Raw genomic sequence first — 11,169 nt, forward strand, 5'->3', positions numbered from 1 at the left:
ATGGTTGGAAATGTGAGTCTGTTGTTCGGAGTCGGGGAGGTGATCCTCCACCGCTGATCACGTAGGCCTGGCTTGTATCTGCACTTTGCTTCAGGCGATACTTCCCCACTCACCGTGACAGCAGACTGGTGCTTGTTGTTAAGGGAGTAATGGTTTATAGTTTTTGTACTTTCTCGATTAAATAAAACTGCGACTACCGTACAAATGTTACTTCATAACGTTCATGGTCTCCACTGTGCTGGATGTCTGGGTGACTTTGTTCTGTCTGGTCCTGGATGAGCTTGAGACTCGATCATGTTGTAGAGAAAGAACGGACCCGTTTATGTTTAACCATAAATGTTCAGGACTGGCGACCTGTCCAGGGTGAACCCCGCCTCTCGCCCGTTGACACTGGGATAGGCTCCGGCCCCCCCGCGACCCTTAATGTAGGAATAAGCGGAAGACAAGGATGGATGGGTAAATGTTCAGCCAATAGCAAGTTATTAATGATAAAAGTTCTCAATATTTACGTGATCACTCATTTTCGACCTCGTCTCTCCTCATGGGAGAAGCAGATTCTGTCAGGTTCTCCTCACCAGCCAAAGCAGCCTTAAGAAAACACTGGAGCTCATTAGAAGTCGGGTTCCCAAGGCTCCGCTGATCCATCTCATTATATTTCATCCTGTCATGGCGGATGAAGGTATCGCCACCCTGAAGGGCTTCCACAGCAAATAGAACTACAGTACTTTATGACCTTTAAAGGGCTTAAAACTGCATCGCGGACAGTTTCCTCCCTCCACACTCTCATCCTCCACTTCAGGTCGTGCTGTAAACAGTCTACTAGAAACAGACTACAGCTTTACACCTCACAAACGCCTCCAGACACGCCGCCAAATCTTTATTCACTCAGCATCAACAGATCCAGGGCTGCCATCAAATTAAAAGCATGTAACCTTGAGAGGAGCTGCAGGCGGGGAGTGCTGGTTTAGATCGCTCTCAGCCGTGAAAGGTCACAGGGTTCTGTTCACCCTGCTCCAGTTCTTCAGAGCTGATGGTTCTGGAGCTGAGTAAATTCACTTCCCAAGCAGGTGGTGGAGCTGGAGGAGGCCGCCGAGCGCTGCGCCTTACACCATCGTTCAGTGTCGGCCTGCAGGGATCTGGAGGCCCATAGCCAGAGAAACCATCACTTAAGAAGATGATTCAATCAGTCACTATTGGTAATAGCAGGGGTGGAGCGTTGGCTTGGCGGTGGGGGCGTGTCTCTGCTGTCCATCAGCGTCCAGTCCATTCATTTTCCTTCAAGAACTGAAAACTGATCTACAATCAGATGAACAACCCAAGGCTGAACTGATGAGACGATGAGAAAGGGAATCGACTGGTCCAAGGCCAGTGTTCAAACGCACCAATCACATGGAGGGAGGCGGAGCCACGCAGACAAGCCGAACACACAGGCAGCAGCAGCAGCGAGCGACAACCTGTGCGATCTCCAACAGAGTTCAGAGGTCACATACGCAGTTACTGTCAGTAGTGGTGTGTTGACCATGTTCCAGCTCCTTCAAGGCTGTGTGCTGCAATGGCGTTCTATGAGGTCCCCCCCCACACAAGCGCGCGCGCACACACACACACACACACACACACACACACGCAGCCACTACACAGTTTGCTTGGCAATCTTATCAATTTAAAACAAAATATATAAGCAGTCTACACATTTATGGCAGTCAGGCTTCAAGGAATTCATTCATTCTTCTACAAGATCATTTTAGAAAACCAACAAATTATTTTAGAATATTTTAAAAACATAAAATACACTTTTTACCCTCTTTTCAGCTTTAATTTAAAGTAGAAAAGGTCGGGTGATAGCGAGTGTGTTTATCACTTGATCGAGCTCATCGAGACTTTAAAAATGATGAATAAAACTCCTTTCCAGGCAAAACGTCGCCTACGTCCTTCTTGCACCGTCCTAGTAGAGACTTCCAAGTATCCACCAATGCTCATATCAAACCTACACCCTTGGATAATTGTTAATAATGTATTACTATGGGCAGCGCGGTGGAGCAGTGGTCCTCACTGTGGCCCCCCAGCAAGAAGGTTGTGGGTGGAGCCCCGGCTGCAGCACGGGGTCTTTCTGTGTGAGTCTCCATGTTCTCCCTGTTCCTGCTGGGTTCTCTCTGGTACTCCAGCTTCCTCCACAGTCCAAAGACATCAAGAGGGACCAGGTTAATCCAGACTCTAAATTGACCGTAGGCGTGGCTGGGAGAGCCAATGGTTGTCTGTCTCTATGTGTTGGCCCTGCCATGGACTGGTGACCTGTCCAGGGGGAAGGCTGCTGGGATAGGCTCCACCCCCACCACCCTGAACAGGAGGAGAGGGAGAACATGGAGGGAGGGATGTTACTATAATTGTATTATTACACATCTTCTACCTCTTCTGCCCTGCAGGTTAACAGATCCTGTCAGGTTCTACTGGGTTTCTAACAAACCGGCCAAACCAGCCTTAAGAAAACACTTGAGCTCATTAAAGTTGGTTTCCAAGGCTCTGTTGACCCAAATCCTCCTATCTCATCTTAGCCTGGTGGATGAAGGTTTATCTCCACCCTGAAGGGCTTCCACAGCAAATAGAAGGAGAATAATCGTGCACCTTCATGGTTTCAATGGTAATGATGAGAAATTCATGCTCCGTTAACGTTTGATTTCAGAAATCCTTCCTGTCCTTCTCTCTATCAGACGCACAAGTTTAGGCTTGTAAAATGAAGAGTTAATGCTTTTTGTGAGAGATGGAAACAACCGTTGTGTGGTCTGGATCTAATGAGTGTTCTGACCTCTGCTTGTCGGAAGGACATACAGAGATGTTACTCTGAGGATGCAGTTCAAAGAAATGACTGACATTTCGACATTTTGTGCACTATTACACTGTCAGACTCCAGCCTGAAGGAAGAGCCAGCCACGTATATTTAGCTCAAAGCTAACGGCGCCTCAGAGCCAGCGGCCGCCAGCGCGGTGCATGAACACGCTAAAAGATGTTTTTGGTGAACAGTGACCTGAACGCAAGCGCTGAATGTGAGCAGCAGTAAATGTTGCTCACGGGAGTTGCCAGGTACTACAGAATTATAACCCAGTGCAAAAACACACGAAAAACCCAGTGGAAAACTGCTACTCTACTGGCCCCTGGTGCTCACAGTATGTAACTGCAGTTCAGAATTGTTCCCTTTGAGGGGTTTTCTGCACAATAGTATACAATTGACATGGGACTGTGCACCTCAATCTCGGCGAGCTCTTGGAAAGCGTCGACTTGCTGCAACGACAACAAGCAGCAAAACTGTCCAAAAACATCCGTTCACAAACTCTCAAGCGAATCCTCCGGTAGAATCCATGTCAAGCAATGACTGGGGGGGACTGTGAATAATTTGTTCCCCTCTAAATGTCTGTGTGTCACTGAGAGTACAGGATAAAGGATTTGGAGCCTTTTTTAAACAGTTGTTACCGTTGTTGGTAGTTGGTGGCCACGGGGATCATAAGTCACAGTCATATCCTGTCACGGATCTCCGTGTTTGCAAATCACCTGCATCTCACCAGAAGTAGCAACTGTACAAATGTGACAAACATCAGGCAGGCTGGCGGCGGCGGGTGATCAAGAGTGACACAGCTGAGGTGAGTTATCGCAGCGTCGCTGGTGGTTGGTTAGACAGGACGAACCAACTGATAACAAAAGATTAAAAATGTAATCAGCAGCAACGATGTGTTGGCTGTTCGGAAATGATTTACTATCGGAAATAAGAAGAAGATAAGCTGAAGGTGATGGAACTGAAATTGACTCAAAATAACAACGAAAAACAATGTAATAGTTGGACAATCGACCCATAAAACAATTTAGAAACAAATGTCACAAATTCTGTCTTCATATTCAAATGCAATCAACAGAATCATGAATGAAGGGGCGACACTTTGCCACTGAAAAACTGAGTAAAGAAGGTTTGACTTGACTCAAACCTCAGCTGCTCTCACCGCCTCCTCGTCTGCTCCCCCAAGTGGAACGTGGGGGGGGGGGTCTGGTCATTGTGAGCCATGCGTCCCGTTGTGGGTGCAGCCATCGTTCTCCTGGTGGAGCTGACGTTCCTACTGGATCCTGCAGATGGTGAGAACAGTCAGTGGTGTCCAACAGAACCCAACAGAAGCCCCGAACTGCGACTGTGCCTTTTTGTGTTGTAGGAAATCTGTATGTGATGTGTAGGGACAGGTACCTCGCGTATCCCTGCAGAGAGAACATAGAACATGGAACTCGGTATCAGCTGGATAAGATTAAGATTAAGATTAAGGTCTTCTCAGACTCTCTGACCTTCGATGAAGCAGAGGTAACACACACCAACACACACACCTTCTTCGGTGACGGCTGAGGCCATCACCATCGGCTCCACTGTGACTTCGGAGTGGGGTGGAGTGTCAGAACTGCACTGCAACAATTCTATTGGCAGGATAACGCGTACTCCTGTGTGTGTGTGTGTGTGTGTGTGTGTGAGTGCCAGCCTGGAGGCCCAGGCAGCATTCGACCCTGCTACAAGAGCTTAACTCTGATGATACTCACACCCAAGAAGACCTGACGACCAACCTGAAGTTCATTATGACACACAAGAAGTTCTAACAGCCCTCAGCAGAGATCGTGGTTGTTCCACCATCCTCATTAATAATTGTCATTGTTATTATGAACAGTAATTCACAGTCCTGAATAAAGTGCGTGAGGTGTCTCAGGCCTTCACTTGGTTCATTTGAACTAATTATGGTCTCCAATCATGTCAAATTACTGTAACTGATGTGTGTTAATGAGTATCAGGTGACTTGTTGTCACTGTCGACTCTGTCAGGTGATGAAACCCGGCTCCTTCTTTTTTATATCAGACTTGGAATGTCGCACTTTAGTCGGAGGACGACTCCGTGCTGTCAGACGCTTCCGTGCGGCCCACTTTGATTACCGTCTTTCATGTTGTACGTGGTATTATTTGGTGTCATGCGATAGATCTGGTGCACTCCTTTTTATTCCCTGTGAATAAATAAACGCTGTCCTTTCCTCCCCAAAATGAACGAAACTAAACTTGTGGTTCAGCAAACACCTTTGTGAGGTTTGGATATTTGCTGAAACACCAGTTAAAGGGTTAAAAAAGGAACTGGAACTGGAACGACGAGAAAGACGGGATGCACCCACGATGAGTCTCCTTTCATGTCCTTCATTTCAGAAAAAATGTAACCAGTACAGCTACCTGTGGAACAAAGGCCAGCTGGTAGGGATCAACAGCATGGAGACCCTGACTAAAGTGGAGTGGACCACGTACAGACACACCACTCAGAAACTTCACGACTGGATTGGGCTGAGAATGGCGAGTCCAGCCCCAGCCCCACGTTAGCACGTTAGCATGAGCATCCCCTACTCCGAACAATAAATAGACAGGAAATAAAAAAACGATTGGATGAAACAGATAAATCAATAAAACAGCTTCTATTGAATGAGAATAAAAGATAAGAATAAGAAAATATTCATTAAAGCAGAAACGGCTGTACGGATGAAGAATGAGGTCTTGGTGTTGTGATGCTGGGAAATATATTTTCACATGACGTAATAGATCCATAAATATATTAACAACATTAAACAGTATATCAAATCTTCCTCTGCTACCATATAAGGAGATGATGATGTTTCCTGCATGATGTGAACTTTTCCTCCTACAGATAACGTGCTGTAATACTTTTATTAAAAAAAACTGATACTTTAGGAAAAAAAACACAATTTTGCATTTTCATATAATTTGTTTCCCTCAAAGTATTTAGAACAACACTTTGACATCTGGAAATGGCTAACTGGATTCTCAAACTTGGCGAGGAATCCATTCATCTTTCAGAGAAACAGATGCTGACACGTCTGGATTCTTAATCCGATGGAGGGAGGAAAGAGGGAAAGACGCAACCAACGGATGAAAGTCACGTCTTCATTATTGCGAGTTCTGTTCTTCCGTTTCAGACGGATGAATCTTCCTAGGGTTGGACCGATAACACCCGCTATCAGTTCACGAGATGGTTCAGCGGGCAGCCAGACTTCCACCAGCAGAATGAGAAGTGTGTTGAGATGAACTATGGGGGTGAGTGAGTGGCAACGGAGGTTCGGCTGCTTCCTGTGGAAGAACCGAGTACCAGAATCAAGAGACGTGGAACTCTGAGACGTGCTCGTCCAGACGTGTGGATTTTCGTGGGTTGTGTGAGTGTCAGATCCTGACAGGATGATGTCATAGAACATCTCAATTGTAGCTTGCGTCCATCTCTTGCGTCGGTTGTAGCGTGGTTCGCTCTGGGGACGATAGCCTGGTCCAGTCTGTCACTGCAGTCCCCGAGGGTCAGCGGGGCAGCGATGGAGACACACTGGTGCCATTTAAGTTGTCCATTTGCATGATGTTGAAAGCTCTGGGGGATGTTTCCATTCAGGCACTGAGCAGCAAGCAGATGCACTTGCAGCTCTGACTGGTTTTACTTTCACTGTGGAGGGGCTCGGCTATTATGAGAGCAATTACACACAATGAATGCCTCGTAAAATGGGTTCCGCTGTCAGAATTAAATGCCTAGAAGGCCAAACATCTGCCCTGAAGTCAGGAACAGCCCAGCATGGTTGAACAGAGCCGAGCCTCGGAGCTGAGAGGAAGCCAAACTGCGTACGTGATGAAATGATTGAAAAGAACACTTTTCTAACGAGGATCAGCAACGGGAGCACATTTCATTGCTGAGGTTCCACTCTGGTTCCGCACAGACGAGACATGCAGAATCTTGAGTCAGTTAATTTACAATCGGCTTTGACTGAATGGCTCATAACAAGGAAACATTATCCCCCAAACAAATTATGCCAACTGCTGCAAATAAATGAGACAGATGTGGTTTAAGCATAAAGGAAACTGAAATCCCAACCAAAGGTAGTACATGTAATACATAATATAGATGCAAATTACCTGTAAATGACAGCGGTGATGAAGAATGTCCTGAAAAAAACAACCGTTTACTCGACAGAACGTGATGTTCATGTAAAGGTGAGCACAAAACCTAGGAAAGCCTGGGAGGCGGGGGGAGTTGAACCCAGCCAGGTCTCGGTACCCCCTCCTGGACTGCTGACGTCACTGCATGAGTTGCCACAGAATTCTTTGTCAGGCTCGGTTCCTCCGAGACGTGGAGGAATATTTAACCCTCAGCCTGCTCCACCTCGGTCCCCCTAGCGAAGAAGAGGAGCAGGACCAAGAAGAAGAGGAGGAAGTCTGGATCGTCACCTGCGCGTGATACACTTTTTGTCACTTTACTTTTCTGATTTTGGTGGTGCTGCTTCACAAAATACCACAGCTCCCAGTTTCTCCATCACTTTAATTTGACAAAACTGAATTCTTTTCTTTCACGTTTCTAAATGATCATCCAGACAACAACAAAAACAGAGGTTCCATGAACTGCCAAAGGCCTCACGTCTATGAAGTGTTAGGAGCTCTTGAGCTGCCTCTGAGCCGAGTGATCAGTTTTACAAGTGTTCTGAATGTCTGTTTATGTGCAGTCATTCACTGTTGAACCCACTTTCAATCCTCCATTCCTCTCAATTTGAAAACAACCTCTGACTTTTTTTAATACATAAAGAGGTGGAATTTATCTTTGGACTCATGGAAGATTATGGTTTATATACATATTCACTCTGTTTGGGAGCTGTGTGTGTAATATTGTTTGCCTCTCATGGCCACCAAGGAAATAAAAACACTCAAGCACTTTGCAGCGGAGCCCCCCCCCCCCCCTTTGAGTCAAAACAAACTGCTGGTAATTCCACTGAGGGAGATATCCATCCTAGTTACACAGATAGAAAGTGCAATAGGAAGCTTTATGAGTTTCCTGTCCAAAGCTCGGTGCCATTACTCAAGCCTTGTCAGTGCTGATCTCAGTCCCAGTGCTGCCGCCCCCCCTGCACGAGGAGCCTAATAACAGAAACACACAGCTATTCCCATGCTGAAAGGCTGCTTTGTGGCCGCTGCTAAGTGAGAAGTTATTTTGGGGGCTCTTGCCAGCTGCTGCACGGAAAGTGGAAGAATTCTACTTTGTTCTTTTATTCTGTTAATGCAGAAACAGAGTGAAGGTGTGAATGTGTGAGCGGGTGAATGGGATCAAACCACCGAGGTCTGCAGGTGGGGAGCCGTTCTTGGTTTTTTTTCACCTTTACTGACAGGAATTTTCTCTTTTTGACAGGAACGCAACACTCGCTCTGGTCCTCTTTACTGCTATAATTAAAACGTATCTTTGAGACTGCTTGTGTACTCTAACACACACACATACCACTCACGCCTGGTACTCAGAAGCATCTCCAGTGTCCACATTGAGATCCGATACGATCCCATCGAACTCTCACCTGCTGAAGTAAACGCTTGAACAGCCAACCACTGACAGAACAACTGGGCGGGACTTCCTGGTACAACACTGCTTTGGTTTGAATCCTTCTTAATGACAGAGAGCACTTTGTTTCTCACCTGAGCAGAACAAAAAAATGAAATGTGGAGTCCCCCCAGGCACTGTTGTGGATCCTCATCTCTTCAACGTGCTTCTACCAGCTCAGATTATGGACAGCAGCAACATATGTCATGATCGTGAAGAAGAAGACACCAGTTTTTACAATCATATAAGCAGGGGACCAAAAGCCCATACACGTATCGGCTAACTGCATTGAACAAGTCAGCTTGATAACTGTTAAGATGCTACGATCTCTGTTCTCGCTGCAAACTTAAGAAGAATTGAGGGACAGACTCAGTTCAGCGTGTTATTTAAAATCTCTTACTTGCCCTGTTAAACCCCCAACAGAAATGAAACTCAAGATGTCATTGGCACATCCTCGCCTCCATATTTGAACTTAACATTTAAAAGAAAATTCATATGAGCTTAATGTTATTTTCTGAATCGTCCCTGGTCAAACTTATAGGTTACATTCAGTTTGGGTTTTTCCCAAAACGCAAACCCACTTGCTGTTAACACATGATTAGTTTTAATTGAAAAGTTTTCCGTGCTCACCCTCTGCCTGCCATTCAGAGGAGATTCATTCATCATATTTACGATGACCTTGAGCTCCGGTACGGGCTGATTATGCGCACACAGTCTACCAAGAATGGCGTCTGTTTGATCACGGCATTGATGACGACCTGAAGGCGAAGAGATAGAGCTTACCTGCTCTTACATCATATACAGAGAGCAGCGGACCAGTTGAAAGGCAGGAGGTGGGTGCAAGAAGGTGATTCTACAGCTGGACAAGCTTCTGAGGACATTTGGAAATTTTTTTCTTCCTCCAAAGTGAAAAGTTTTTTTTTGAAAACCTTGTACTTATACATCCAAGCTGAATGGTTCTTAGGGCAGGAAGAGTGCAAACTTTTTCAAACCAACTTTTAAATTTGCAACCCCCCCCCGGTAGGGTTAGGAAAGAGCTTGCCAGCATCACTGTTATGATGATTATGATGGTTATTATTATTACTCGAACCTTAATTTCAGTCAGCCGCTTGTTTACTGCATGCAGACACTGACACAACTACCCAGAATCGTAATGCAAGTCACAAATCATGACGATGCTGATTTTCTCTAACTGGACCGTTTTTAGTTTTAACTGAGGTGAAGGCAGAGTGTGTGTGTGTGTGTGTGGGGGGGGGGGGCTTGGGTTGCTGTTCTTCAGACGTGGTCACACACATCAAAGACCCTTGCTGGATATCTGCTCTCTCTGTGTGGAGAATCACTCAGGTTTCTGCACTGACATGCATCTTGCTGCTGTGTGACTGACATTTAGTGCAACTAGAAACAGAAGTTCGTCTGTTGCTGCTGTTATAAAAATCATCTCTTGTTCTGTTAAATTGTCTTCAACAACCTAATTTACAGTCACGTCCCACTGAACTTGATGACTGGACAATGAGAGCCGCGGGGAAGATGAAGCAAGTCCTCAGCATCCAAATATCTGAGAGTCAAAGCCTGAGATTGAGACACATTAGGAACTCGAACTCATGTAAAGGGACTTGTAGGATGAAATCCTCCGCTGTCGAGTTCCAGCAGCGTGAACATTGCTGCTGGTTCCAGCGAGAGGTTAAACCTCTGCAGGTTTCTACCAGCGTTTTCTTGCTAATCCTGTGTTTTAAAGCTAGCCAAGTGTAACAGTTATTGTTAGATATGGGTAGAAAACAAGGAAATCAATACGACTCCGCCTGCCTTTTTCCATCTGCCCTGCAGAATAAATCCTGAGCACCAGAAGTAAGGATTTTGCGGCAGAAATTACCGGTGCTAATTGAATGCATAATGAATCGCCCCATGTCCAGTTTAAACCTTCTCTTTTTGTACAGCACACCTAATTACCACCTAACTTGCTTTGAGGTTTTGCTAGTATTGATCTGAGGATCAGGCACATTTTTACTGGAGACTTTTATTCAGGCAGCACAAACTCATTTGTAGCTTCCACTGTGGCACGAACACACAGGGAGAATTCTCCACAGTGACAAATCAGGATCCAGCAGCAATCTGAAGTATTCCAAAAAAAACAACAAAAAAAAGCGTCTTCAACAACGTGATGTTGCTGTCAATGGAAACAGATGAAGAAGAAGCTTCTCTAACGGGGGAAATCATCCATGACAGGTAGATCCAGTCAGACATTCAGCAGAATAAGTGGTTTCATTGGTATTAAAAACATGCACAGAAAACAACATCAAAGTTAAAGCCAGAGATGTAGGAGTGCAGCGGGATCCTTCATTGTGCAGGTACATGTCATGGCATGGAGTGGGCGGGGCTACTTTAACCTGGAATAGATACCAGTTGACCACAGGTTGAAGAACCCAGGTTGAAGAACCGTTCTTTGACAGTTGTATGACTTTTTTAAAAAGTGAGTTTGTGACATACAAAGACATTCCCTGGCTTCATCTCTCTGTACGTGTAAACACCTCCAGAAACTAGTTGCTATCTTGGCCCTGAGGCACTGCTTGAATTGACCCATTATCACGACATAACGGACAAAAAATTAATTATACGTTTGACTTCCTCCCCCATAAAAAGCAGCGTTACAATCCAGAGGTGCGTGTGCGTGCCTGACAGTGACTGATGGCAGAATCTGAGAAGTACGTGAATGTAAACTCGACAGTTTGTCATGCAGAGAGAAAAAGTTCTTCATCGGAACTATGAAGGTG

The 11,169-nt window shown here is 45.6% G+C and overlaps 1 long non-coding RNA gene across 2 annotated transcripts; it reads left to right on the forward strand.

Moving 5' to 3' along the window:
- The first annotated feature begins 4,038 nt into the window (after positions 1-4,038).
- On the forward strand, positions 4,039-5,289 carry LOC147262419 (uncharacterized). Of its 2 annotated transcripts, none has more exons than XR_015112551.1 (3): positions 4,039-4,113; positions 4,188-4,330; positions 5,206-5,289. It is a non-coding gene; the product is annotated as an uncharacterized LOC147262419 (long non-coding RNA). The 2 variants fall into 2 exon arrangements; XR_015112552.1 differs by lacking the exon at positions 5,206-5,289 and adding an exon at positions 4,502-4,621.
- Positions 5,290-11,169: the final 5,880 nt, after the last annotated feature.

This window comes from Aulostomus chinensis, chromosome 4 (assembly GCF_037954235.1).
Source record: "Aulostomus chinensis isolate RoL2024-O1b breed Wild chromosome 4, RoL_Achi_v1.0, whole genome shotgun sequence".
Lineage (NCBI taxonomy): Eukaryota > Metazoa > Chordata > Actinopteri > Syngnathiformes > Aulostomidae > Aulostomus > Aulostomus chinensis.